The sequence below is a fragment of the Oryx dammah genome, unplaced genomic scaffold (assembly GCF_014754425.2).
Source record: "Oryx dammah isolate SB20612 unplaced genomic scaffold, SCBI_Odam_1.1 HiC_scaffold_23, whole genome shotgun sequence".
Lineage (NCBI taxonomy): Eukaryota > Metazoa > Chordata > Mammalia > Artiodactyla > Bovidae > Oryx > Oryx dammah.
In genome coordinates this window covers 114,108,493-114,136,322 of record NW_024070207.1, presented here as the reverse complement: position 1 = coordinate 114,136,322, position 27,830 = coordinate 114,108,493, and the positions used below count along the sequence as shown (strand labels likewise).

Sequence of the window (27,830 nt, the reverse complement as noted above, 5' to 3'; positions counted from 1 at the left end):
GCCTTGCCTGCTACCAAATCTAAGGCAGCTTCATCATCTGATCTTAACTTTCAATGTCAGTCACTTCTTTCACGCTCAGATGTTTTCCTTCTTTGTTGGTTTTCCTATGTTTTCCGTGAGAGTGCAAGTTGGCACAACCCTTTTGGGAAGGCTGTTGGGTAGTATGTACCAAAGCCACCTAAGTCCCAGAAATTGCATTCCTAGGGGTAATTCCAAGAGGAATGAATGCTTATGTCCATGAAAAGCCACATATAAAAATGTTTATCACAGTTTTATTCATAATAGCCCCAAACTGGGATCAAACCAAATGTTCATCAGTAGGAGAATAGATAAGCAAATTGTGAAATATTTAATGGAATATTCTATAATGGAATAATACACAGCAATGTGAAGAACGAACTATGCTATACATAGCACATGGATGGATTTCATAGAAACTGGGATAAAAAACAAAGCAAGGCACAAAAAAGAACATATTATATGATTCCATTTCTATGACATTCATGAACAGGCACAACCAATCTATCGTAGTAGGAGTGGGAATAATGATTACCTCTGGGCAGAAGGATATTGCCTGGGAGGGAGCCTGAGGTACTGGAAATATTCTATATCTTGATGTGGGTGGTGAGTACATGGATATGTACATATGTAAAAGGTCATTAAGGTGCATACTTAAGATTCATGCACATTCTATATATGTCATACATTAAAAAAATAAAAAAGCAAGTTTCATGAGAGCAAGGACATTTTGTGACTTGGGTACTACCGTCTGACACACAGGATGCTATCAATAAGCACTCCTTACTTACTGAGCAAGTGAATAGATGTGGCTTTGCATTTAAAAATGCTAACCCCCAAATTAAGCAGAGTTTTACAGTCTATTCCATGTGATATATATACATATATATATATACATATATATATATATGAGAGGAATCAAAGGTAAGTCAGCTTAATGAAAAATACACGACTGCATAAAATGGCTGCCTGTGATAAATGCTAGAGAAACAGATGCCAAACAAAGTGGTAGCAGAGCAAGAAAGAGAGTCATTTCAATTGCAGCTTTGGGGGAAGTGAGATTTGATCTGGCCCTGAAAGTATTTCTGCAGGTAGGGCTGGGTGGGAAAGGAGACAAAGAAGCGGGTGGGTGGTGAGTGGCAGGGAACAAAGACTCTGGGACAGGAAGCCCAGTGCACATTCGGGAAATGGAGAGAGTGGCTGAAGCCAGGGGTGGAAAGTCTTGGGGGAGGGAAAGATGAGCATTTGTCAGAGCAGGTTGGGGATAGCTCTGTAAGGGCCTGGACTACTTTGCAAGGAGTTTGGCCTTCACTCCACCCAGAGGGATGAAGTTTCAAAGGCCTTAAAGCACTGGAATAACTTTGAAGTGAGAATTGTTATCCTCCCTAAGTTAATATTAAAAAATATGTTCACTTACAGAAAAATCTGAAAAGCCAGTCCAACATGAAAGACACAAACCAGATATAATCACTGCTATCACTTTAATATGTCAACTCTGAAATACATTTTTACAAAATGAGATAGAATTCACACACTATAAAATTTACCATGTTACAGTGTACAATTCAGTGCATTTTAGGATATTCACAAGGTTGTGCAAACATCACCACCAATTCCAGAACATTTTCATCACTCCCCCCAACCCGCAAAGAAACTTCCATACTCATGAGCAATCACTCCCCATTTCTCCTCCCCAGCCCCTGGCAACCACTAATCTACCTTCTGTCTCTATGGATTTTCCCAGAGAGATTTTTTGTGTGTGTGTATACATGTGTAAAACACATACTACCTACATATATACTTCTCCCCCAGCTACACAGAGGGATTTGTACATATTGTGAAGTAAGCTGTGTTGACTCTTGAGCATACATATATCTTGATTCTTGACCATATCAGATTGGCTTGTGAAAAATTAGCCTGGGTGGCAGGGCAACAATGGATTGGAAAAAGAGGTTGGGGGCAGTGACATGGCTTAGCAATGTCTGTAGTGAGAGGCGCAAGAAGATATGTGGGTACAAATGAGGCACAGCAGTTGCATGAATGTTGGGGTGCACTTCTGAGACTCCCACTTCAGGACTTGGGCACATGTCAGCCCAGCAGCAGGAAGTGCTGGTGCTGATGGATCTCAGTCAAGTCTCCTTTGGGGCCTTGCACTCACCCGAGGAGAGCTCCCTGCCCCAAATCACACTTGTTATTTATGACAGCCTACATCCAATGATTAATCTATGGTTTGTGTGTGTGTGTGTGTGTGTGTGTGTGTAGGGGTGATTTATCCGGGCCATCCTGGCTCTCGAGCTTCCTAAAAGCTGAGGCTTTTATTATGACTGTATTTCAGCCCAAGTCCTCCCTCTCTTCAATTCTGCTAACCTTGCTCCTCCCCAGGTGTTGTTCCTAATAAACTTCCTGCATTGGTAGCTCTTCCTCAGTGTCCATTTTCCAGGGGACCACGAGCATGGCAAACGCTGGGTTGGCCAAAAGTTCATTCGGGTTTTTTCAGTGAGATGTTACGGAAAAACTCGAACAAACTTTTTGGTCAGCCCAACATTAAGTCTAGAATCGGAGCTGGCATATGTAGATGTCTCTGTGGAGTGATCCACTGGCTAGAGCTTGGTGACTGACTAGAGACATTGGGTGGGAAGGGTGGAAGGGGTAAAGAGAAGGAGCAACACATGCACATATTCATAGTTAATACATTAAATATATATATATATACATATTATATATATATGTAAATGCATAATACATTCTCAGGAACTTAAACTCTACTTTGTACAAGAAACAGCTTTGGAAGCTGAAGGTGCAAATCTGGTTCCTTTTTTTTTTTTTTTTTTTTTGGCCAAGCCGTGCAGATTGCAGAATCTTAGCAAGATCAACGGTCCCAGGTCCCAGCAGAGGAAGCATTGAGTCCTAACCTCTATACCAGCAGGGAACTGATTATTTTGCTCAATTAACCCACAGTGTGTTGGGGTAGACAGAGAGTAAACAACTAATTCTAATACAACCTGTTGCACACCCTGGTAAATGATAGGGAAAAGTGATGAAGAAATATTAAAAGAGTAAAGACGCTGCTAATGTTTTAAGCCGAGGTATCTTGAAAGCCGGTAAAGCCATCATGTGACATGGAGAATGCAATGAAAGATGTTGTAACTAGAAAATAAATATCAAGTACGTATGTCCTCCAAAGAGTTTGAAATATGGCTTTGGAACTCCTGAGAGAGGTCATGAATAGAAATACATATTTAGGTGGTATGTATTGGATTGCCCAAAAAGTTCCTTCAGGTTTTTCCATATGATCCTACAGAGAAACCCAAACAAACTTTTTGGCCCACCCAACATAGAGAGATGATGGTTATACGCTTTGGGAGTAGAGAGATTGTTAAGGCAGATCATGTAAAATGGAAGCTTGAGAAAGATCCACAGCAGAGCTAAACTCTGGCTGCTGCTCCCTATGTCAACACCCATGGCATCCATAGTTAATTGAACATAGAACCTCAAAATACTTCACAACATGTGGCTTCGGAGAGCCACTGCCAACAAATTCACTTACCATTTCTGGTTTCTTTTCAAAATCTAGGTGTGGTGATCAGGAACAATTGTGGGAGTCAGCTGCTCTGGTTATCAGGGCCAGAGAAGCACCCACGAAAGCAGGGGAAGTACTAGAAGAGTGGGGAGGGGTGGTCCCAGAAGGAAGAAGAGTGTTTCAAGAAGGAAATAAAAAGATTTACCAAATGACTAAGTTGAGGACTTGAGGCAATGAGATTTGAAGGGACAGGCCAGTGGTGACCATGGAAAGTAGTCTCACTAGTGGTTCACTAGAGAAGTGATGAAGGAAAGTGGAGAAGAGACTGGGAGATAGCCCCAGATGCTCACCTATAAATAGGCAGCCTTGATCTCCCCTGGAGAGCTCATTAAAGATGCATTTCTAGGACTCACCCCAGAGCCATAGCCTCAGGGCATATTCTGGCCTCCCAGAAGCTCTTCTATCAGAATGATCTGAGTGGCAAAGAGAGCTCAGAAGCTACGGGTGGGTGCTCCCTGTAGCAGATGCTGTTGATGTCCCTTTCACATGCCTTCAGCACTCACCGTTCAGTACACACTGCTGGCGTCATGTGTGAGCACATGTACTCTCTGCCTGAGGACTTTCTCTGGCAACTGGAGCATGCTGGCCTGCTTGCCAGAAATGCCAGAGAGTTAATTTCCTAGGGAGCAGCCTTCAACCAAGAAGGACAGAAGCTGGTGGATAAACGGCTCAATGGGCTCACCACTCAGCTGGAATAACTTGGGGCTAATTTTATGTGGTCTCCCAGTAGTCCCCAGTAGGTCTGAGCTGGAGGTCACCAGAATACGTTCATCACCATAATCTGTATTGGCTTCCGCCTCACTTCCTACTCTCCTTTTTGGGTCCCAAGATCACCTCTTACCTAAATGATCAGTACCTACATCCTGGTCTCAGAGTTGATCTTAGGGGGACCCCAAACTCACCATCTCATTTCATTTTCCTGGGCACATAAGACAGTGACATATTCCAGTGGCTCTTGCAGTCTGCTTGAGCCCAGGTGACTAGGCTCTGACACATGAGCCAAAGTGATATACATCACTTCAAGGCCTGGCCACAAAATTTCTGGTGTGCTCATCCCTCTCAATCTTTCCTCTCCAAAGTGACTCCAGAGGCCACGTTTTAAGACAGCAATATCACAAGATAGAAGTTGCCTGATTCCTGAGTCACTGACTGGAGGGCACCTACTGACGAGAGCTGTCCCACTTGTACCAGCTTGTGACACAAATGAATGAGAATAACTACTACATTAATCACTGATATTTTTTTCTTTTATTACAGCAGGTAGCATCAACTATCCTGATGAATGTTCCTGCTCTCACTCAATTCTCAAAAATGACTGCTCTCCATCCTTTAAAAATGTTGGGGATTTTCCTGTGGTCCAGTGGTTAAGACTTCAGGCTTCCAATGCAGGGGGTGTGGGTTCAATCCCTGGTCAGGGAAAGAAGGTCCCACATGCTGTGTGGCACAGCCCCCCAAAATATTTTTCCCCCATTCCCTCAAAAGGGCTAATAACATAGTTGAAAATGGCCACGTGTTAAAACCATGACATGATTATCTACTGAAGTATACTCAGCTGTGAATAAGAAGTACCGAATTAGCTACCCAAAGATAGTTTTGTTTGCAAATGGATTTCTTTTTTTTAATTTATCTATTTTAATTGGAGGCTAATTACTTTACAACATTGTAGTGGGTTTCGCCATACATTGACATGAATCAGCCATGGGTGTACATGTGTTCCCCATCCTGAAACTCCCTCCCATCTCCCTCCCCATCCCATCCCTCTAGGTCATCCCAGTGCACCAGCACTGAGCACCCTGCCCTGCCTCATGCATTGAACCTGGGCTGGCGATCTGTTTCACATGTGATAATATACATGTTTCAATGTTTTCCTCTCAAATCACCCCACCCTCGCCTTCTCCCAACAGAGTCCAAAAGACTGTTCTATATTGCTGTCTCGCATATAGGGTTATCGTTACCATCTTTCTAAATTCCATATATATGCATCAGTATACTGTATTGGTGTTTTTCTTTGACTTACTTCACTCTGTATAATAGGCTCCAGTTTCATCCACCTCATTAGAACTGATTCAAATGTATTCTTTTTAATGGCTGAGTAATATTCCATCATGTATATGTACCACAGCTTTCTTATCCATTCACCTGCCGATGGACATCTGGGTTGCTTCCATGTCCTGGCTATTATAAACAGTGCTGTGATGAACATTGGGGTACATGTGTCTCTTTCAATTCTGGTTTCCTCAGTGTGTATGCCCAGCAGTGGGATTCCTGGGTCGTATGGCAGTTCTATTTCCAGTTTTTAAAGGAATCTCCACACTGTTCTCCATAGTGGCTGTACTAGTTTGCATTCCCACCAACAGTGTAAGAGGGTTCCCTTTTCTCCACACCCTCTCCAGCATTTATTGTTTGTAGACTTTTGGATAGCAGCCATTCTGACTGATGTGAGATGGTACCTCATTGTGGTTTTGATTTGCATTTCTCTGATAATGAGTGATGTTGAGCATCTTTTCATGTGTTTGTTAGCCATCTGTATGTCTTCTTTGGAGAAATGTCTGTTTAGTTCTTTGGCCCATTTTTTGATTGGGTTGCTTATTTTTCTGGAATTGAGCTGCAGGAGTTGCTTGTATATTTTTGAGATTAATTCTTTGTCAATTGCTTTGTTTGCTATTATTTTCTCCCATTCCGAAGGCTGTCTTTTCACCTTGCTTATAGTTTCCTTCATTGTGCAAAAGCTTTGAAGTTTAATTAGGTCCCATTTGTTTATTTTTGCTTTTATTTCCATTACTCTGGGAGGTGGGTCATAGAGGATCCTGTTGTGATTTATGTCAGGGAGTGTTTTGCCTATGTTTTCCTCTAGGAGTTTTATAGAACATCCGGTAAGATCTATAAAAGAGATGTTCTTGAAGTATCTGAGCCTTCTCATTGTCTTCACATGATAATGAGCACAGCCCGCTCCCAGATTTATCTGTATTGCCCACAAGAAAGATGGGTCAGCCACTTCTAAGAGATTGCTGACTTCTGGCCTCTGGAATAAAGCCCAAACTCATGAACCTGGCGTTTCCACGCATCTCTGGTTGTTTCCAACTTACCCTTCTACCCTGATCTTTGCCCTGCTCCCACATGAAACCTCTCGAATCGTACTTTTGCCAGACCACAATCTCCCAGCTCCACACCTCAGCTCCACTCTACTTTCCACTTACAGTGTCGTTTCCTCCCTTCTGCTCCTTTCTGGATTCACTCCCACTCACAGGCCTGACTCCAATTCTGTCTCCTCTCTAAGGCTCTGAAATCCCATTTTGCCTTCCGTTTTGTTGCCATGACTCAGTTGGATTTCAGTATTTGCTGCTTATTATTATTATTTCCTTTTTTATGTGTTTATGTCTTCTCTTCTGATCTAGAAATGAGTTATTTAAAGAAAATATTGTGCCTATTTTTCTTCTGAACCCCTATGGTTTTTAATACATAGTCAGGGACATGAATACTGAAGATAGAGGTAGAGCAACTTGAACTTCTTAAAGATCACAAATGCAAAGTGTTTTTCACACATGATTTTTAAAAAATTATTTGGAAATAATTCTAAATTAACAGAAAAGCTACAGGAATAAAAATAGTATAAATAAAACCTGTAAATGCCTTACCCAGATTCACTGATTCACTTACTGTAAATATCTTATTTCATTTCCTTTGTATTTCAATATCTCTATCATTTATCTATCTATCTATCATATTATCTACACACACATGCTCAGAGTGTTTTTCCTGAATCATTTGAGGATAAATTATGTACATCATGAAGCCTTACCCTTAAATCCTTCAGGGTGTATTTCCTAAGAGTAGGCTAATCTTAGCCAGTGGGAGTTCAGTGTATGATGCAGGTGACAATCTAGAGGGGTGGGGTGGGGAGGGTGGTGGGAGAGGAGTTCAAGGTGGAAGGGACATATGTATACCTCATGCCAATTCATGTCAATGTTTGGCAAAAACCATCACAATATTGAAAGTAATTATCTTCTAATTAAAAAATATATATTTAAAAAATAGGCTAATCTCTTCCCTAATCATAAGAGAGTGATCAATTCCATCAATTGAATACCTATATAACACATTTGTATCAATAATGTGTTCTCATTCCAATTTGCTCAAGTGACCTAATAATGTTTTTACGGCATGTTTTCCCTCCAATACTGGACCCAGTGTAGGGTCAAGATAGAGCACCTAGTTGTGTTTCTTTCACCTCCTTTAAGGTGGAACACTTCCACATCTTTTAAGACATGGTTAGTTTTCAAGTTAACACACCTCTCCCCTTTAAAGAATGTCAGAATTAAAAAAAAAAAACCCTCCTAGGTTGGCAGACTATTTTATATACATATGGATGGATGTGAATTTTCTGAGTAATATCATAATCACTTCCAGTGTAAGACTCCAAATTTGAATCTCCTTTTATTCTCATTCTGAACTTAACATCAATGGCAACATTTTTAATGCTGCTATACAGGAACCTTGACCTTATTTTATTTACAATGCCTTTCTCCTTATTTAGAGTGGAAGAGGAAATCACAAATCTCCTTCTCCTGCAGCTTCTGCTGGGCTGCAGGCTGCATGGGAGGAAAAGTCAATATAGGAAGTGAGAGAGTAAACTGAGAAGTTGAAATCAAAGTGGTAGGCCGCTAAGTCTTGGCTGTGGTGTATCTCATCTCTGAAGTCAAAGTATTTTTACAGACAGCATTCAGCCATCATTAAATAAAATCCCTATGCTGTAGAAAGGGAAGGCATTAGTAATTTCCGTTGTCTATGAGTGGAAACAGGGACACTGACAGGAGTAATGGCTTTTCTACTTTGAGTCTGAGAGGCAATGAGGAATCATGGAAAGAGGGCTGATAAAGGAGTGAATCTGTTCAGGAGATTTGAATCTATTTATTACCATCACTGCCAAGTAGTTATATAGCTCAGCAAGTCATATCCTCTCTAAGTCCCGATATCATTATCTGTAAAATGAAGGTTTGGAATGACGACTTGCTCTAAGTTTCCTTCACTGATTCTAAAAGTCAGTGATGATGAATTCCAGCACACATTCAGTGCATGTCTATGGAGTGCCTACCATGTTTTGGGCACTGGGCTAGAATGAATTGGGGCTTCATCTCTGTTCTCAAGGATCCGCCAGCATGGCGGTAGAGGGGCATGCCGGCAAAGAATTGTTAGAAGGGCCACAACAGGGGCAAGCTCAAGGTATAGGAGCATCACAAAGGAGACAGTAAGCAACTTTCCTAGGGGAGTCACATGCCTCTTAGAGGAAGTATGTGACAATGGCTGCTGAACTGAGCCTTGTACATGGAGACAGGGTGTTCCAGGCAGAAGGTGCATGGCTCTTTGTGGATTGCATGCACCTCGGATTTGAACGCAATGTGTTTGAGGTTAAGTGAGGGTGGTGAGGCTGCAACAGTAGCCAGGTATGGCCAGATCTATGGGGGCTGCTTTGCCAGGTCAAGAAGAGTTTGAGGGGTAGGGTGAGACTTGAGGCCAAGAGATCTACTGCAGAAGATAAAGGGTTGAGAGGCGCAGGAGAGATGAAGCAGCAAAGTGGTCAGAGACAGGTTTAGGAGAAAGGATTGAGAAGGCACACCAGTTGAGGGTGGGGTGAGGGAAGAGGAAGGGCTGTCACAGGACTTCCACGTTTTGGATTTGTGCAGTGGACTGGATGGTGGTGCTACTAGCTGTAGGTGGAAGCCCCCAAGGAGGAGCAGGTTTGGGAGATGTATGAGCTCAGTTCAGGATGTGTTGGCCTGGAGAGGTGTGTGGGCCACCGAAGGGGAGATGGCCAGCAGGCTGTTGTGTAAATGGACCTGGAGCTCAGGAGAAGTCTGGGCTGGAGACAGATCTGATGGTTAACATGTCACAGGAGTGAGGGACGTCACTTAGGGAGGGTGTAGCTTGAGGAAAGGACCTTGCCTGAGACGGAAGGACAGGAGTTCTGTTGTCTTATTAAGTCTGGATTCACACTGCTGGGATGTATGGTACTGGGCAAGTAACTTTGAACCTGTTTCTTCATTTTTAACAGCAAGCCCAACTTGGAGACTTATGAGAGTTTGAGATTTAAAAAAAATCCAATCAATTGAACTTAAAAGAAGAGTAGGAAGGGCAGCCCAGGAAATACCATTAAACTGATATTTAACAGACATAAGATGGCTCCTGACTGTAGGTTTCAGGAGGAGCCATTTGCTGAGTTGCCCACACCCTTGCTGTCTTTGTTGCCACATTAGTTTGTGACTGACTAGTTGCTTAATTTCTTTGAGCTCTGGCTTCCTCTTCTTCAAAACAGAGACAAATACCACTCTTCTAGTTATCTCAGAGAATTCTTTTGAAAAGCAAGTGAGATAGGGTTTGTGTGAACACTGGAAACTCAGACATAAATGTTAATTATTATAAAAATGAAAGGAATAAAGAGATGTGACCAAATCCTCAGCATATTTTGTGCTGTTACCACCACGGAGTGTCTGTCAATATCAGTACTGAGGCATGTTCCAACTAGTCAGTGTCAGAACTGGAATAAAACCCAGGGTCTCTGACTCTCGGCCATGGTTATGCTAATCCCCATATGAGGCTATCTGACTGACCCGGGATTTACCTGGGATTATCTTCCATGTGTCAGGAAGATCCCCTGGAGAAGTAAATGGCAACCCACTCCAGTACTCTTGCCTGGAAAATCCCATGGACGGAGGAGCCTGGTAGGCTTCAGTCCGTAGGGTCGCAAAGAGTCGGACACGATTGAGCGACTTCATTGATGGACCAGAAAGAAATAGATTTTGGACTGCAGACTTTGTGAGCCCACCACAGGTCCTCAGAAAATGTCAAATTTCCATTTCCAGGTGGGGAAGGAGTACTCCCTCCGCATAAATGGGAGCAGTACTGTAACAACACAGCAAGATGCCAGCACCCAGAAATCTCTCAATAGATGTGAGCTCACTGGGCAGGCCAGATGCAGTACTCACAATGGAAGAAGTCAGCAGTATTCACTGGGTGAGGTACTCTCACGTCCCACCTAGTCCACAATTACAGAGGGACTAGGCCAGGTTCTGGTTGGCGGGCAAGGACGGGTGGGATTGACCTGAGCTTAACTCAAGGAGGCTTTCACTTCCACTTTCTCCTAAAAGAAGTGGAAAAAAAAAAAAAAACCATGCAAACGAGAGAGATGAGGATGAAATGAGGCTGACGCAGCTCCCCATCTCTTCTCTTGCTTTTCTTAGCGATCTCAGCAGTCTGAAGACAGTGAGACATTTCCTAAGTCAGAGGAACCCAAAGCTGTGGGCCCACTGCCTTTTAAACTCCATCTATGTCACCATCTAGAAACAACCTGTATAATCACGTCAGGCAGTAGTCTGGCAAGCCGCTCGCTCAGGCCTGCATTCTTGCTGGAACATCACAGAGGCCTCAGATCCGTGCCTACAGTGTGGGTCCTAGGAGTTTCCCATTTATGGTTACTTACAAGTTTTCTGTAAGCAGGCCTGGCCATGGCCCAGAGCACAGAATCTAAACCCTCTGTCTTCTTTCTCTTCCACTCTTTCCCTTCCTCCCTTCCTTCTCACCTTCTTTCTCTCTTTTTAAAAAATACTTTGATTTTTAGAACAGTTTTATATTTACAGAAAAATAGATCAGATCCTACAGGGAGGTCCCACATTCCTCACCTTTCCTACTACCTCACATACAATTTCCTCCCAAACTAACTTGTTAGCAAGATACATGTGTTACAATTCATGAGCTCAAATTGATACATTATTACCAGAAAGCCCATAGTCTATTCAGATGTCCTTAGTTTTTCTCTCATGTCCTTTCCTCAGGCTCGTGTCTAGTTGTCATGTCTTTTAAGGTTCCTCTTGGCTGTGACAATTTCTCAGTTTCCTAGTTTTTGATGGCCCTGACAGTTTTGAGGGGGGCTGGTCAGGTACTATTCAGCATGCTCCACTATTGAGATTTGTCTGATTTTTTTCTCCTGGTTGAACTGGGGTGATGGGTTTGGGGGAGTAAGATCATGAAGGTAAAGTGTTTTCATCACATCATATCATGGGTTCAGTTCAGTTCAGTCGCTCAGTCGTGTCTGACTCTTCGCAACACCATGAACTACAGCACACCAGGCCTCCCTGTCCATCACCAACTCCCAGAGTTCACTCAGACTCATGTCCATTGAGTCGGTGATGCCATTCAGCCATCTCATCCTCTATCGTCTGCTTCTCCTCCTGCCCCCAATCCCTCCCAGCATCAGAGTCTTTTCCAATGAGTCAACTCTTTGCATCAGGTGGCCAAAGTATTGGAGTTTCAGCTTTAGCATCATTCCTTCCAATGAACACCCAGGACTGATCTCCTTCAGAATGGACTGGTTGGATCTCCTTGCAGTCCAACGGACTCTCAAGAGTTTTCTCCAACACCGCAGTTCAAAAGCATCAATTCTTCAGTGCTCAGCTTTCTTCACAGTCCAACTCTCACATCCATACATGATCACTGGAAAAACCATAGCCTTGACTAGACAGACATTTGTTGGCAAAGTAATATCTCTGCTTTTGAATATGCTATCTAGGTTGGTCATAACTTTCCTTCCAAGGAGTAAACGTCTTTTAATTTCATGGCTGCAATCACCATCTACAGTGATTTTGGAGCCCCCCAAAATAAAGTCTGACACTGTTTCCACTGTTTCCCCATCTATTTCCCATGAAGTGATGCAACCAAATGCCATGATCTTCGTTTTCTGAATGTTGAGCTTTAAGCCAACTTTTTCACTCTCCTGTTTCACTTTCATCAAGAGGCTTTTTAGGTCCTCTTCACTTTCTGCCATAAGGGTGGTGTCATCTGCATATCTGAGGTTATTGATATTTCTCCCGGCAATCTTGATTCCAGCTTGTGCTTCTTCCAGCCCAGCGTTTCTCATGATGTACTCTGCATATAAGTTAAATAAGCAGGGTGACAATATACAGCTTTGATGTACTCCTTTTCTTATTTGGAACCAGTCTGTTGTTCCATGTCCAGTTCTAACTGTTGCTTCCTGATCTGCATATAGGTTTCTCAAGAGGCAGATCAGGTGGTCTGGTATTCCCATCTGTTTCAGAATTTTCCACAGTTTATTGTGATCCACACAGTCAAAGGCTCTGACATAGTCAATAAAGCAGAAGTAGATGTTTTTCTGGAACTCTCTTGCTTTGTTGATGATCTTAAAGATGGCTTAAAGCTCTACATTCAGAAAACTAAGATCATGGCATCTGGTCCCATCACTTCATGGCAAATAGATGGGGAAACAGTGGAAACAGTGTCAGACTTTATTTTGGGGGGCTCCAAAATCACTGTAGATGGTGATTGCAGCCATGAAATTAAAAGATGCTTACTCCTTTGAAGGAAAGTTATGACCAACCTAGACAACATATTAAAAAGCAGAGATATTACTTTGTCAACAAAGATCTGTCTAGTCAAGGCTATGGTTTTTCCAGTAGTCATGTATGGATGTGAGAATTGGACTGTGAAGAAAGCTAAGTGCTGAAGAATTGATGCTTTTGAACTGTGGTGTTGGAGAAGACTCCCGAGAGTCCCTTGGACTGCAAGGAGATCCAACCAGTCCATTCTAAAGAGAGATTGGTCCTGGTGTTCTATGGAAGGAATGATGCTAAAGCTGAAACTCCAATACTTTGGCCACCTGATGCAAAGAGTTGACTCATTGGAAAAGACTCTGATGCTGGGAGGGATTGAGGGCAGGAGGAGAAGGTGACAAAAGAGGATGAGATGGCTGGATGGCATCACCGACTTGATGGACATGAGTTTGAGTAAATTCCGGGAGTTGGTGATGGACAGGGAGACCTGGTGTGCTGCAATCCATGGGGATACAAAGAGTCGAACACGACTGAGCGACTGAAATGAACTGACTACTTTCTTTATTTTGTTAGTCCAAATGTTCCTACTTTGACTACTGAGAAGTCTTTCAGTTGGCTCTTGTATTTTCTTTCTTCCTTTCTTCCCCCCTCCCTCCTTTCCTCCTCTTTCTTTCTTTCAGCACTTCCTTATTTTCTGGCATTACAAGTCTCTTTTGAAAAATAATCATTACTCATTTATTTACTCAACCAAAATACACCGTGAGCTTACTGGATACTAGGTAGAGAAGATTCGGGAATGAACAGGGCTTGGATTAGCTCAAGATGGCAGAGTAGAGGACATGAGCTCACCTCCTTCTTACAAAAGTATCAAAATCACAACTGCTGAACAACCATTGACAAAAAATGCTGGAACCTACCAAGAATGAACAGGGCTTAGCTCTGCCTTCAAGGAACCGTCAGTGGGGGTGCAGCAGGGAGGAGAGACAGACGAGGAAAGAGACAAAGACGTGAGAACACAATCAGTGCTTTGGCAGAGGGTGGAAGTTCAGAATGTCGGTCTCAGTTACCTGAATTCACTTCCCTGCCTCTCCTGAGTGTTTTCATAGGAGAACCTTCAGCTGCACTCTGGGCTAGTTTCTCTGTCTTCCCTTGGTATCCAGTCAATTGCCATGCTTTCATAGGTAGGGTAAAACTACAGAAAGAGCAAGACACCCACGGCAGATAATCTAGATTGATGCTTAATATATATTCATAAGGTGGCTCCTGACTGTAGCAAAGACAAGTTGCTCTCAACCTGTAGCCTTATGGGGGTCCCAGGAACCTGCTCTCTCAGACTCCAGCTTCACATTTCCAAAAGTCCGGCTCATGGCCAACCCTTGGTTAATCGACATCTGAGCAGTAATTATTTTTAGATTGCCCACTATATGTTCTGCCACTCAGTGTTATGCGATCATGTAACGAAATCCATGCCCTAGTGCATTAACTAACCTTTTGAAAAACCCTTTCAACAGCATCTCCCCCTGCTGCCTCCCCCCACACAAAGAGCTGACAAAGAGCTCCTAGATTTGAGTGCTAAATGTTGAACCATTAAAAACGCTGGTGAAAGCTATGAAGTCATCAAATATTGACCTGAGAGAACATTTAGCACCATCTGATTTCTCCATCCTGACATCAACATGAAACGGACCTTACATGCCAATGAATCACTTTCCCTATTTAAGTTCACAGAGTTTGTCTAAAATAGCTCCCCTGGTACAAAATGGAAAGTCAGCCTAGGGAGTGAGTGGTAGACTCAAGTTCTATGCTTTTGTTAGAAGAAAAGGAGGGCTTACTAAAACTGGATTTTTTTTTCTAGTGGGGAGGGATGACAGAGTAGAAGTATCTTTTTCTTTACAGGAGTCATTAGGAAATTAGAAATTCAATCTCACTTGTACTACTTGTATAAGTTGAGGAACTTGTTCAAAATGTAGATTCTAGTCCCACACACAGGCAGGTTGATTTAGCTGGTGTAGCAAATGATAGTGGGTCCCTGCCTATATTTCCTCAACCCTTACAATTTCAGAGCATTCAACCTGATTGCCATTTCCTAGCACCTTCATCTTTTTACCAGAAGGCTATGATTTTGGAGGCCAGAAGTATCAGGGAATTCATACCAGCCAGATGCAGCTTCAATCAATGACTGAGGGAAGTTGGTGTTCAAACACCTTGACTCCTCTAAAAAGCAGAAGTAGAGTTGTGGATGTGGAAGACAGGCTTATGGTTACCAGGGGATAAGTTGGGGGAGGGAAGATACATTGGGAGACTGAGATTGACATATGCCCAGTACCATATATAGAATAGATAACTAATAAAAACCTGCTGTATAGCACCCAGAGCTCTACTCAATAGTCTGTAATGATCTGTATGGGCAAAGACTCTAAGTGGGTAGACACATGTATGTGTATAATTGATTTACTTTGCCATATACCTGAGGCTAATACATTATAGATCATCTATACTCCAATAAAATTGTTTTTAAAAAGGGCCTGCTCAGGCTTGATCACATGAATGCTAGTGGTTCACTCTGAAGTTTCCTATCATATGTCCTTTATGGCCCCTGTTGGGCTGGGGACAGAGCAGTACAGATGAGCCCTGAGACAGCATGGCACACATATGCTGCAGTGCAGGAACCCCGCACTTCCCCACACAAATGCCCATTTGAAGGGATTGGATACTGAGACTACTTTGAAGATGACATCATGAGCAAAAGTAGAACTTTGTTGGACTTCCTTGTACTTATTTTCTTGTTTAGAGTTGTTTTTGTTTGATATCATATGTCTTTTCAGAGTGTGGCACCTTTAATGGTCTTTCACTGGATGTGGAACACACCCATTAAAGAGCTCAGTAGGAGGCAACCACATACCCCCTGAACTGCTCTTTGTTCTGAATCCGGTCCAGAGTGTCCTTTCCAGCCTGTAAGCTGGTTTCTGTTCCTACTACTCAAGTTCCCAGGAGAAGACCAGTTCATTTGACAAAGACCCTTCCCTGGCTAACCCCTCACCAGGTCCCCCTCCTCAAAAGAGTTGCCCCTGTCCGTTGTGCCTCCAGATACTGGCTGGGATTAGATTCCTCTTCCATCCCACTGAAATCAAGATGCTGTCACTCTTCTGAATCTTGCCCAGAGCCTTTTGCTCTTGGGCATCTGCCCACCAGATTATCAGATAACCTTGACTGATGGAGCCAGCAGGCCTTGGAACACTGTGATATAGATTACTGACCATGTTCCTTGGGCCTGGCTTTATGGACTACTCAGAATGTTTTGCCAAGCTCTACTGAACCCTGCTATGTGGCTCCAAAATTCCAGCATGCTTTGCAATTGAGCCTCCATGGCTAACCGGACAAAAACTTTAAAAAGTAACAGTTACAAATGTAAGCTCTACCAACAATATCCATCTGTTTTTTTCATTGGTGTTTCCCAAGCCTTTTGAACAGTGCCTGACACAGTAGGCATTCAGTCGAATTTTGTTGAATAGATGAATGATATGATGTTAACAAGGGAAAAAAGGAATATGGCATGTCACATAGGGAGCTTTTCAATTAACTCAAATATGTATGTGTTATAAATGGAAGGGGGACTAGACATAACTTTCTAATGAAGAGTTTCAACTCAGTGGGGATAGAGACATGAAAGTGTTTTATTCGCTTTAATCTCTGTTTCCCACTGTGCTCTGTCTTATTACCCTTCCCATTTTCTTAATAACATCTTGGGCAGATTCCATAACTTTCTGGTCACTTTTAATTATGAGAAGTCCAGTCCAGCTTAAAATTTCAATCTCAACTTTGATCTCAATCTCTCATTTCCTCTCCTTGCCCAAGCCTAAGTTTGAGCTGTGTTGAAATGGTCTGATCCAGCTCTAAAATATATCCTTCACATAATGCAAAATATATCTTTACTTATTGGGATGCTATTGTTACTCTCTCAGTTGTTGTGGCTTTCGGGGTGCACACCACCAGGCCTCAGTACCCTCTGTTGGCAGCTTTCCAAATGCTGACTTTCTTAGGGGGCACATGGTGAGTTCCTTAGGGTGGTGGTTCTCAGAGACCCTTTCTTTGGTCTGCGAGATCAAAACTATTTGCTTACTAACACTGAGATGTTATTTGTCTTTTTCGCTGTGCTGGCATTTGCAATGATAGTGCAAAAGCAGTTGGAGCTAAGATTGACTGTCCCTTCGCCCAAATCAAAGCAGTGACACTAAGCTCTACTAGTAGTCATGGTGTCCTTCATTGCTGTCACTCTTGATAACAAAATGAAACAGAATCCAGTTGCAATTAAGAATGTCCTTGATGAAGCAGTAAAAATCATTATTTGTGTTAAATACTGACCTTTGAGTACATGTCTTTTTAATACTCTGTGTGATAAAATGGGAAGTGTGCAGAAAGCATTTTGGCTGTATACTGAGGCATGACGGTTATCTTGAGAAAAATTATGTGTATGGTGGGTTGAGTTGTGAACTGAACTAGACACTTATCTTCCTGGAAAATAATTTTGACTGGGAAAAACTCCTAACAGACAAGCTCTGGTTGTTAGACTCAGGTATTTGGCAGTCATTTTCCTGTAAACAATTGAAGGAAACCTGCCACTTCAAGAAAAATAACAGATACTGTTTGTTGTCGATGATAAAATTTTAGGTTTCAAGCAAAAATCAAAATTTTGTAAAACTTGTATCCACCATTTTGAGCATGAATGCTTCCTAGTTCTTAAATTTCTGGTGAGCTGATGGTGAGATCACTGGTAATATTAACAAATGTGACTTTTTGAAATTATATAATGAAATATGTAAACATTGGGAACATCTGCATGGTTCAGTGAGCCAATATATTCAAAGTACCGATACATGATGTTACAAAATCATGTGTGGGTCCATTCAAAGTGCTACATAGATGGATTTTAATTTAACAGAGTATGAAAAGTTCATTGTTGTGGTTTCAGATTTCACATTCTAACTGATCTTTAAGAAAATATCTTATAAACTTTTAGTGTGATATCAAAGAAGAGTACTTATAATTACCTGAAAAGGCCATTAAAACATTCCTTTCTTTTCCAACTACCTATCTGCGTGAGGTGACAGACAGAATGCAGATGCAGATGTGTGAGAATCCAGCTGTTTCTAAGTTAGAGATTTGCAAAAGTGTAAAGCAGTGCCATTCACTATTTACTTTTCCCTTGGAAAATATAGTTATCTTTTCATAAAGATATGTTCTTTATGATAACTTATAATGGGTTTTAATGTATTTTTTAATGAAATGTTCAATAAATATTAAAATTTCTCAGTTTTAAGCTTGAATTCAGTCAATATCAATCATTATAAGGCACATAAAATTTCCTTGGGACCTCAATAATCTTTAAGGTTGCAAAAGGATCCCAAGACCAGAGTTTGAGAACTGGTGATTTAGGGCTTGGGTATTCCAAGTTAGTTCATGGACCAACAGAATCTGGATCACCTGGGATCTTGTTGGAAATGCAGAGTTCCACCCCAGACTCATGGCATGAGAACTGGCATTTTAACATGCCCAAATGATCCATGGGGGTACATGTACTCTTTTAGAAGACCCTGGAGGGCCTCCCTAAGATATAGGTCTCTGATTGTTGAGGTCTGTCTCAGCCTCTTTTTCCTCCCTCTCCATCAGCTACCATCATTGGGTGCTTGCCCCAAGCCTTTCACTACTGAGGGTCCCTTGGTCTAGCAGGCAGCCCTCTTGAGTGGGATGAGGTACCATTGCTTAAGTCCAGATACCTTCTTCTTCAGTGTCTCCTTGGCCTTCAGGAAATGTACTCATTCTTGTCTTGCCAGCCTATGCCATTCAAGCACAGCCACTGCCAACCTTCTTCACCAGCCTTCTAGGGTGGGCTGTTCAGCATCCACCTTGATCCACCTGTTCTACACCTCCAGGCTAGAAGCAGGCTCCAGTTTCCATGCCTCACACAAATCTCCAAACTCCCAACATTTTCTCATCTTTAGGATGTGGAGCTACTTATTACTTCTCTGTCCTCAACTTTAGGTTCAAAGTCCCATCCAACATTCCCTGATTTATAAAAGAACAAACACAAGGCTGTAAAACTATTATCATGACTATTTCAACCCCAGATGAATCAAAGCTAACTCTTTTGGGGGTAGATTTTTCAATTTATCCTGGCTCACAAGGAATAAAATGGGATTAGCTTGACTGCTTGGGTCTGATGGGGTCGTGTCAGTGGGCAGTAGAGAGAATTCAGAAAGGTCAGAACATGTCTGGTTAAGGGGAATTGAAGGCAGAGATAAGTGAGAGGATCAGCAGAGAGCCACAAGCTGCTATAAATGGATTGATGTCTTCTGACACAGAAAAATGACAATCTGAGAGAAATCAGACAAATGCAGATGAAATTGCTGAGCTGTGGCTGGTCATTCCGAGGAATTGTAGGCAAGAGGAGAGCTCAAAGACTGGAAAAGGGGAAGATGTCTGAATTTCTCCAGAGTTCCCACCTCAGACTGGAAACTGAGTTTGCTCAGAAGTCTAGAATGAATGATTAAATTGAGTGGCTTATGGGTCCTTAGGCAGGGAAGAGGGATTGGCCAGCAAACAATCCTGAGTCACTAACTCAAGCTCCAATCATTAGTGCTCTGGCAGATTAGGGCTGTGTTCCACTGATGAGACTCCACGATGAGATTTTAGTCCTGTTTGTCACAGTAATTTACAAAAATTCATTTCCTTGAGAATTATGAACTGGATGAAAAACAGCTGGGGATGGTGTGCCTATGGAACTGATTGAACAACTCTACTCAGAGAGAGCTCATTCATGTTCAGTCAGAAGTGGATCTCCAGTAATAACAGTAATAATAATAGCAATTATAATAATGATGATAGTAACAGTAGCTGTTGCTTACTGAGTTTTTACTCTGTGTTAGGCGGTGCTAAAAATGTTTTATTTGTATTAACCTATTGAGCCCTCACAATTACTCCAGGAGATGGGAGCTATTATTATGGCTGGGTGTACAGATGTGGAAAGTGAGGCTCAGAGCCATGAAATCATTTGTCTAAGGCCACACAGTAAGTGATGGGCTGGCACACAAACTCAGAGGCTGGCCTCTCAGCAAGCAACCTCCATCGTGTTGACAATGTGTGTAGATGTTGGAGGATAGATTTCAGGAATAAAAATTCTGGCTTCAGGAAGTAGTATTTTATTTTTTGTGCACTAGGTCGCTGTTTGGGGGCATATGATTTAAAAGGTATTGGGATATGAGTGGGGTGTGAGTGCCACCTCAGGCCCAACCCCTGGAACCTAATGCTCAGGCATTGTAATTGGTCCCTATCTGCTCAGCACAGGTCTTTCTCACTTTCCTTGGGCAGAAATGCCAAGGTGGTGGGAAAAACCAGAGCTGTGGAGTCAGGACAAGCAGGTATGTATGAGGATGTAGTCAGTATTCTCCCAGGAGCTATCCTTTCTTAAAACTTATCTCTGATTGTGGTGTGAAATGCTATGACCTCTATTTAAGATATGTGTCTGCAAATGGGTAGATTTGGGGGCCTCTTTCTGAGTATCCCCCTCCTCCCTGAATTTCCTCCAGAAAGGTCCCATCACATTGGTGCCTGTGTGGGAACTAGTTTTCCTCAGTCATTTATATCAGAGCTTCTCAGACAGTAGTGTGCATGGGACTCTCCTGCGGATCTTGTCAAAATGCAAATTCGGATTCATTAGATCTGAGGAAGGGCCCCAAACTCTGCATTTCTAATGACCTCCCAGAGGATGCTGGTACCTCTGGTCGGTGGGTGGAGGAGAAAGTTTCCACATCACCCTTCAGAACCTGGAGCCTATCAGTAGGTCAAAAATGCTTAGAAACCTGTAAATTGACCTGGAAATGTCTCTTATTTAAGAACATTATGTGTTAGTTACCAGGTTGTAGAAAGCACTGTAAAATATAAGATGGATTGTGGGAAAGGAATTCAGAGTAAGACTTGACAGACCTTCTGACTTCAGTCATTGGAGGATTCAAAGATGACTGGGCTCATTTGGAAAATCAAGCATCACTGTTACATATATGGCCAACACAAGGCTTAATTCCCATGATCAAGGTGGAAAGACAAGTGTGGTAGAGATTCCCTGCTCACATAATGAGTCAGTAGTGAGGAAAACTTGGCTGACATCATCAACTCATCTCAATCTAGTATATTTATTTTAAAAATCCATGTATAAGTGGGCTCGTGCTGAATAAACCCATGTATTCAAAGGTTAATTGTATATTTATTATACAATCTATAGCTCCTTTCCCCCCATTACTATCTTTAAAAAGAGAGAACTTTTTTTGTCAAGGCAGTCCTTTCCTCTTTGTAGCACTGGAGGTTATGGAAAATATTAAGGCTTTTTAGCTAAAAAATTTTACAAGATCTAAATTTGGTTTTTCAGATTTTTTTCTTCAGAAAAGTTATAAATATTCTCATTTTCTACATCTTGCACAACTGTCTTCTTATTCCTTCTAAAATTAGCCATGCTCCCTTTCTACTGCCCTAGAGCAAAAAAAATGGAATGGGCCATGTAAACATTCTAAAGCCTGGAGAAGCACACCGGAAATGAAGGCTTGCAAAGATTGACACAGGAGAAAAATGCAGATACACCCAGTGCAAGTCCATTCTCCATTTCTACATTATTTTGAAAGCGAACCCATTTTTGGGAGAGGATCAGAGGGGGAATCTAGAATGCAAAAGCAAAGATTAAGTTAGAGGCTCTCTGGGGACTTCTGTATTGGTCCAGTAGCTAAGATTCCATGGTCCCAATGCAGGGGGCCAGGGTTCAATCCTTGGTTGGGAACTAGATCCCACATGCTGCAACTAAGAGTTCACATGCTGCAAATAAGACCTGGTGCAGCCAAATAAATAAATGAACTTTTTTTTTTTTTTTAAAAAAGAAGCTCTCTCTTGTTTATTTTTAAACATTTTTTTCTTGGACATGATTTTTGAGTAGTGTGCCAAGACGATTATCGATATATGGCTTGGTTTTCATCACCCTCGCTGATTCTGATTTGTGTTTCCTCTTAGTGGCCTTAATGAGCTTACTTATGGATATTAATTGTAAGTTTAAGAAGGCAGCAGCATGAACAAGCAGCAAAATGCTAGACCAGGATACGATAATATTATACATCCTTGCCAAGCTCTGTTATTTAATATCCCTTTGCCTTATGAGATCAATTTCTGCTCTGGTGTAGAGATTTCTGTAAAAGGTCAGTTCTGATATTGGAAGGGAACATTTAATCAAAAATAGTATGTGAAAAGATAATGCAGAGATTATATCAAATAAGAACCTTTATTCCCTCTGACATAAACCAACCATTACCAAAAATATTGAAACGCAAATCTATTGCGTGCTATCATATTTAGAGGATTAATATTAGCTATAAAGTAGCTATTATGCAGAATATTATAATGCAAAACCATAGTGTTTATTTAGGGAATTAATATTATACAAGGAAAAAATAACTTGTTTTTTTATATTATCAAAGTTAGCAAATGCTCTTGTTTCATTCAAGGCAAAGCACCATTTAGTTTTTATTCACACTGTTGCTAAAATGTCACTGAATTTTTAAATATATCTCATTTAGGTTCAGCTGCATTATGTTTTCTTTTAGCAGAAAAGGAGACTCAAAAGCACAGAAAACATTTCATTTTTAAATGCAAAATCCTCAAGTGTTGTTAATGTAACAAGCATGCCGAAATTATTTGTATATGTCCACTTTCCAACAATTTATTGAGAAACATGTATATTCTCCCCACCCGGTACTGGCCTCAGCTTCTGCTCCCTCTTAGTCTCCCATCAGTTTCCATACTGGGTGCAGTGTAATCAGAGCCTTGAAACTACAGTGGAGCCTTGAAACTACTACTTGAAGCTACTACAGAATCTTGCAATTAGGCCTGTGGAGGGACAAGTGGGCAGGTCCAGAGGCTGCCGGTTCTACAAGTTGCACAGTGAAATCAACTAAGGATAGGGTCAGGCATTAAGTGACCCCAACACAATCCCAATGCCTGGAAGATTGTGCACACTCAGTCGTGTCCGACTGTTTGCTACCCCATGGGTTGTCACCCGTCAGGCTCCTGCAGATGCTGAATCAACCTTGATGGAATACCTCCACTGCTGCCTCCTGCCACTGGCAGTCCCAGATTTGGGCTGGAGGAGTGAATTAGAGGCAGGCACTATGCCATATAAATGAGGACTCCCAGGGTAATTTACCTCAGGACTCCAAATATTGCACCTGGAATCATCTTCCCAGTTTACCCTGTGCTTTCACATCCATCATCTGATTTTAGATAATAGTATACTCCAAACTACCCTCCACAGAACCTTTGGGTTAATTTTTTTTTCTTAAATTGGCTGCACCTCTCGGATTGTGGGATCTTAGTTCCTTGACCCGTGTCCTGGGCAGTGAAATTGGACCACCACTGGACCACAGGGGAATCCCCATAACTTTTCTTAATTTGAATCTAAACTTAGCACTCTCTTGCTTGAAATCTTTGAGAGCTGACTGGCTGACCTCAGGATAAAATGTAAACTTCACAGAGCATGCTCAGTTCTTCTGGATATAATCTCTGCTCCCCCAGTGGTTGTCACCAGCTTTCTCTTCTCCTTCCTCCTTAGACATACAGAACTCTCCAGACATATAGAAACTCCTGTTAGTTCCACACCCACACATGCATTCTGTCTTCTGTTCCTGCTGTTCCCTCTAGAATATACCCTCATCGATTCGTGCCATACCATCCATCCATCCAGCTGAACACCAAGAATTGATGGGGCTATGGTATTGGAGGTGGAGGTATGAAGGTGCAAGGAGAGGAGATGTGTTTAGAACACCTATACACAAGCTGTGAGGAAGGCGTGAGAATGGTCAGACTTAGGACCAATCTGGAAGTTGGTAGTTAAAGCAGAAGTAGTTCCTTAAGGCCAAGGGAATTTTTTGAGCAGAACTCCTCCTTCATACCAAAGGCTGGAAATCCCAGCCAGGAAGGCAGGTTGGGATGAGGGGGCATGCATTTCTTAGTTTGGGTTCTCTCAGAAGCAGACTCTGAGACAGAATTTGAGTACAACTAATTTGTGTGGTAGGTGGTCCCAGGAACGACTGGTGTGGAAGTACTAAGTGAGACAGTGAAGGAAAAGAAGCCAGTAGAAGGAGTATTACTGAGTGGCATACTAATCAAAGCACCTGAGAAACAAGCTGAGTGCTGAAAAATTGATGGTTTTGAACTGTGGTGTTGGAGAAGACTCCGGAGAGTCCCTTGGACTGCAAAGAGTCCATCTGAAAGGAGAGCAGTCCTGGGTGTTCATTGGAAGGACTGATGCTGAAGCTGAAACTCCAATACTTTCGCCACCTGATGTGAAGAACTGACTTATTTGAAAAGACCCTGATGCTGGGAAAGATTGAGGGCAGGAGGAGAAGGGGACAACAGAGGATGAGATGGTTGGATGGCATCACTGACTCAATGGACATGGGTTTGGGTGGACTCTGGGAGTTGGTGATGGACAGGGAGGCCTGGCGCACGCTGCGGTTCATGGAGTCGCAAAGAGTTGGACACTACTGAGCGACTGAACTGAACTGAACTGAACTGAGAAACAATGCGACAAAATGTAGAATATGCTTCCTATTCTACCAGTGAGGTAAAGGAGCTGAGAATTTATGTACGCACTTCCATCAGCCATGGGTGGAGGGCTGTTTCTGGGTGTGTGGCTTGGAGAAGGGCATTAGCTACCTATACAGAGGTAAGGCTCTGATTCCATCTGCTGTACACTACTTGTAAAGGGTGGTCAGAGACGAGGCAGGTGGAAAGAAAGGGACATCAATCTCAAAGACAGCAGTCCCAAGAAAGTTCATGCAAATGATCAAGAGCCACAAGGGTGGTTCTTTATGAAAGATCACAGCCAAGGAATGAAGGGAATAACTGTCAGAGCCCTGGGTTAGGCAACAGGAACTTTGGCACTGAGTCCTTTCTCTATCATCTGCCATCTGGGAGCCCCTGGCCAATTTACTGGACCCCTGAATATCTCAGTTTCCTCACAAGTAAATCTGCCATACCTGCTTACAGACTATAGTGAGGAACAAGTGAAATAACTTATAGGAACCTCTCAGAAACCTGTGCAGTGCCATAAAATTGTCAAGAGGAAGGAGAGGGTGAGAAACAAATTAGGAAGAAGTTTAATTCTAAAATGAGTTTTTTTGCTTGCAACTAAGGTGCTTCAAAGAGATCTTCTCTGAAGGCAAATCAGACTTGAACACTGAGTTACAAACGTCTCGCTTGGGTAGGGAGTGTGTGGTCAGGAGGTAGAAGTTGCTTCTGGCAGCAAGGAACTGACTGTAAGTACTGCCTCTGAGACCAGGAAGGGCCAATGCATACGACACTGACAGGTGACACCTGGAGGAAGGTGTTCGGGTGAAGTGGGGGATGAGGATTTCAGATTTTTAAAAGTGAGGACCTGAACCTTAAAAGGAGTGGATGTAGTTCAAAGACATACTTTTCACTTCAACTCTTCAAAGCAATCATCCTAATTAGACTTCTTAAACAAAGCATCAACTAGATATGAACTTGCTCCTGAAGTAAAGGTCAAACTTTTATTGTCAGAGGAGATACAAGGATAGAACTAACCAATCACAACTCTACATAAAATGCAGATCTGCTGAAGCAATCCTTGCACTGGCTCTCGCTGAGAATAACTGTTACTGGTGCAAGTGTGAAGCATCACAAAGAGAAGATAACAGGGTTGTCACAGCATCTTGGGGATGACTGCCACTTTCACCAGGATGTCTAATGTCTTTTTCCTCAAGGGATCATGATAATGGTATTATTTCCAGTGAACACTATTTAATAGAAAGCATTTTGTGAAGGTTTCGCAAAATAGAAAGGCTTGACTTGCTGGTGCAGCTGGTACACTGGGATTTTCCAAGTGTGGCGCAATAGTGCTGCAAAGAAAACCAGTGAATGAAGTAAGGAGGGAGAGTGGTGCCTGTGATAACAGAGAGGAGGCATAACCACAGTTTGATTAGAGTCAAGTAAGATCAAAATACCATCGTGGGTTTATCTGGGAAGTCCCTAGTTCCGAGAATAGGAAGAATGTAACTAGTATTTTACCAATAATGTCTTTAAATAGAATTTCCCCCACTTTCTCAGATTCCTCGCCCATCTTATGGAAGAGACTTTTATCCCTCACTATCTATTTGCCCATTATTTTCCGATCATTTACTAGTTTCCCCATTTCATTTCTGATCAGTAGATTACCATTGACATTTGGCTTATTTTCAAACAGGCAAAAGAAGGTACTGGATTTTGCCAAATGATGATGCACTGCAACTCACTGCAATCAAAAGTCAGAAGTCCAGGCATCTATTGCTGGGTTGTAGGAGGTAAGAGGACCCAAACAACACGCCTTTATTTCACTGAATATCAGTCTGCTCAGTCCTTTAGCACTGCCTCTCCACTCCCCAGAGCACAGAGAAATCATCTGTGTTGATTTACACTGATCTCCTTAGTTCCCAGTCTTCCCTAGTGGCTCACATGGTAAAGAGTATGCCTGCAATGTGGGAGACCTTGGTTCAATCCCTGGATCAGGAAGATCCCCTGGAGAAGGGAATGAAAACCCACTCCAGTATTCTTTCCTGGGAAATCCCATTGACAGAGGAGTCTGGCGGGCCCTAATCCAAAAAGTTGGACATGACTGAGTGAGTAACACACTCACCTTAGTTACCATCCACCAATTCTAGGTTATTTTGAGTCCTTCTCTCCTCTACTCTCCCAGCTGGGTACCTATAGGAGCGTCTGGGTTTAGCAGACCCACTTAAAGCCTCTCCTCCTCGCCCCTCCATAAATATGTGGAAGGAACCCATGACATCCCTTTCTATCTGTTAGCTTAGTCATTGCCTCATAAGACCACAGACAAGTCCTTCAAGTTTTCTTTTTCGTCACATTAAATAATGTATCTTTACTCCAAAGGTGTTCATCCCTTAGCCATTGTTTGTTTCTGGGACTTTTCTCTGAAGTTACATCAACTGCTCTGAGGTTCTCTTATTAATCTATTTGGCCAAGAAGTATACTGAGTAGTTTGGGAGAAAACGATCACTATGGACACGCGTATATTTCCTGCCTGTCCTGTTCTGTCCTGCTGCACTCTCTGGAGGTTGACCTTGGTGGAGTTTACAGTTACTAAAGCAAACTCTGTGAGGTCTTGTCACTTGACCTGACCTCTGCCTTCCTCTCCAGCCTGATCCGCTGCCACACATTTTTTTTTGGCTCTGTCTTCTCCAGCTTACTGAACCATCTTCAGTGTCCGGAATTTGCCATAGTCTCTGTTTAAGTTCTATTGCAGCCAATAGAACCCATCTGTATATTTAGGGTGATGCTAGTTGTGTAAAAGATGCCAGGAAGAACATTTGTCCACTACTGTCTTAGTTTGGGTTCCCTTGAAAGCAGACCCTGAAAACAGCCTTGGGTACAGATAGCTTATTTGGGAGATAGTTGCAGGAAGCACCAAGAACCAATGACATGGGCCTTATTGAGCTGGTTATCTCTGTCAGCCACTGTGCTCAACGCCTTTGGGGACCTTTTGAGGAATTGAGCAGAATACACCTCAGAAATGTCTTCCCAGTGTTTAATGCTGGAGCATTTATCCACCCTCGTTCCCTCCTGGTTGCAGGTTTTCTCTGGAACAGTAACAGCATCTTCCTATTCGAACTGTGCTTCTGGACTGCCCTGGAAGAAACAGCCTTAGGGAAAGCTTTAGAAATAGTCCTGAGGCAAAAAGGCATAGAGATGTGGAAGGTCAAGTGGTTCTGTCCACATGGCTGAAGTGGGAATCTGAGGTGGGCAGAGGGCCATGGCAAAGAGCATAAAAAGTTCTCTACCTTCTCTTG

The 27,830-nt window shown here is 42.4% G+C and overlaps 1 long non-coding RNA gene across 1 annotated transcript in view; it reads left to right on the top strand.

The window, feature by feature from the left end:
• The window catches only part of LOC120881725, a 41,538-nt gene that overhangs the window by 3,335 nt on the left and 10,373 nt on the right, over positions 1-27,830 (top strand). The window contains exon 2 of the long non-coding RNA XR_005725326.1: positions 26,231-26,327. This is a non-coding gene — a long non-coding RNA (uncharacterized LOC120881725). The remainder of the gene's footprint in view (positions 1-26,230; positions 26,328-27,830) is intronic.